Raw genomic sequence first — 2,926 nt, 5'->3', positions numbered from 1 at the left:
TTTTTGGGTACATACTCAAATGTTTCCATACATTCACTCTTATTCTTGAGTATTCCAAATTATATTGCCTTCAAGTTTTGGAGATTTTTCTATTCTTTTCTTTGTGGAGAGTAATGTGTTTTTAGGTTTTCTGACACTCCATCTTTTTTTTTCTATTTTGTGTACATATTTTCCTAATGCTTAGTTTAAGAACTTTTTTCCATGTTTAATGCCTCCCACAAATATGACATTATTTTCTCTTTTTTATATTTAATAATAGATCACTGAAAAATAAAGTTGGATGCTTTGTTTTCATGGCAGAGATTTGTTAATTTTTTTTTCATTATGTGTTAATCAATCAGAAGTGCAATGTATTAACGTGAAATCACTAAACATCAACTCCTGGTTATTCATTTTTCCCACCAAGAAATCTTCTAATCTCCAGTCTTGTACCCTGAGCTATGAACTCCAAAAAGGTGAAGTCAGTTGTTGCTAGGTCTCACTATTCAGTATGCAGTTTTTAACTTAGTGTTCCCATTGGTCTCACTTCAGCTGTGTCTGATGTTCCAAATTCTAGTTTTACTCTGATACACCTTTTGTATATAATAAACCTCTGTGGATGAGGAGAAATTGCTTCTCTAGTAGGGGTTGTTGGGAGGGATCCTGGGAGTATTATTTATGTACACACAGGTCATCTTTTCAGCATCATGAATACTGAAGCCTCAGTGCATTTTTTACCAACAATTTCTAGTTTCTCTAGATTTTTGACATTCAAATAAGGTTTTTATTTTTTTTTCAATGTCATTCTCTTGTAGACAACTAAGTTTTAGCTTCTTCTACTTTGCTAAGTTATGAGGATTTATCTCCCTTCCATTTTCCATCCTCCCAATTTTCATTGATGTCTCTCATTTGCTTTTGTCTCCCCTCCTATCTTCTTTGTCCATGATGGTTTATAAATCCATTTTTTTGTTTGGGAGTTTATTGTAATTTTAGAAAAGAAATAATTTCATCTATTAAATTCACCATATATAGCCAAAAGACAATATTTTATTGTATATATTTTTTTACATTTCTGGTAGTAAGTCTTTGTCACTAATTTTTAGTTTTATTGCACTGTGCATTGTTCCATTTCCATGGTGGCGGTAAACTTTCGATTCTAAATTCCTTCAATTTGCAATAATGCAGACACTTGGTAAGCACTTGAAACTTTTAATTGTTGGGGCTTTATTCATTTTATTTTTAAATTACATCTTATGCTATGATGAGTGTGCTATTGTGAAAATGATAAGGAGTGTGTGAATCCCTATAAGCTTCCATATTAAAGTTATGCTTTTAAATATTTTCTCCCCAGAATAAATGCTATTATCTTCACTCATGGAAGTACTCCTGGATGATTATTATTAAGTCAGAGTCAACAACCTAAGTGTTGAAAAGAGGACACGTACTTTCTCTTCTAAACTTGGGATATGGTTCAGAATTGTATTTATTCAATGGGAAAATAGGCTCCAAACTTTGACAGTCATCATCTCATCTATTGTTTACTTGTTTGCCAAAATTATCTGTTTGCCTTCCTTTCCTTCAAATGTATAACATGTTTATAACTATTTTTTTTATAATTTTTTTTCTAGCTTAGGTATCTTTTGACAATCTTACTGCAGAAACAAGAAGTTTGTTTACCCAATATCATACACACACTTCCCCTCTTCCATTCTACACATTTAGATATGTCACATTTTTTGTTTTTAAATCAACATACAGTTTAGATTATTAGAATTTATATGTTTTTCTGATTAACTTAATGCATTATTTTGACACAAAATGTACATCATCTGGCATTACCTCATGATATACTCTGTGTGGTTGGTACCAATTTGGTTTATTTGGTGGTTTGGTTTATTTTGTAGTTTGAGGATTGGGAGAGAGGACCATTGTTATTTTGTTAGTGTAGAATCTTTTCTGGGACTCAAAATACAATAGTATTAAAAGTCTTACTATTTACACCGTATATCTTTCTCCTTATGTGTCCACATACTTAAATGATATTATTCATATACTAACATATGCCTGTTTTCAAAATCTGTGTACTATTTAATATCTACTTAGGAAAAAAAAGATTAATTTTAATTTTTCTACTTTGAGGTATAATAAAGTAGTTATATATTAATCCAGAAAATTTAAAAAAAACAATAATTCGTGAAAAATATTATTGGTATTTTTAAAAAGAAAAAGGCCATTAAAATAAATATCTGGAAACAATTAGCTAAGTAGATAATAGTCATCGTATTAGCCATCAAATTAAACTTTAGGACCATCATCAGTTACTAAAGAAATGTCACAAGTTATCTTCAGTGACGAGCAACAATAAAAAAAGTCTTGACATTTCAATATGAAAACGAATTTTGCAAAAAACAATTTAACACGAATGTCTATTAATATAAAAGTTATATTTAAATTTTAAAAAGGAAAGTTGATTATTAAAACATCACCTGTTAATAATTAAAGAATGTATCTCTTTTTGCCAAATGCATAAATATTATAAGTTAAGAGAAATTATTTTATTGAACAAAACGTTGCAGAAGTTAACCTGGAAATTTTAAATACTGGTGAAATCCTTGATTTATATCTGAAGCCAGTTATTTTTGTTGTTTGTTTTCATTCATCGTTAATTCAAGATTATTGTATCTCAGTAGCCATAATTTGTTTTCTATGTAATTGATTGTTTGCAATAGAAAATTCAGTTTTAATTTCTTTCATTTTGTTATAAGATGATATTATAAATTGTACTTGACTACCTATGTTATATGTCTTCCTTTTAGGTGCTGCTTTTTATTAACTGAATAATCAAGATATTTCAGAAGTATATACTAACCGGTGTAAGTGAGCTATACAGTGATCATTGGGTCCCCAATGTCCTTAAATATCCTATGTCATAATGATGTGATAGTAG

Source organism: Pteropus vampyrus, unplaced genomic scaffold (genome assembly GCF_000151845.1).
Source record: "Pteropus vampyrus isolate Shadow unplaced genomic scaffold, Pvam_2.0 Scaffold37, whole genome shotgun sequence".
Classification (NCBI taxonomy): domain Eukaryota; kingdom Metazoa; phylum Chordata; class Mammalia; order Chiroptera; family Pteropodidae; genus Pteropus; species Pteropus vampyrus.
This window is presented reverse-complemented; position numbering follows the sequence as displayed.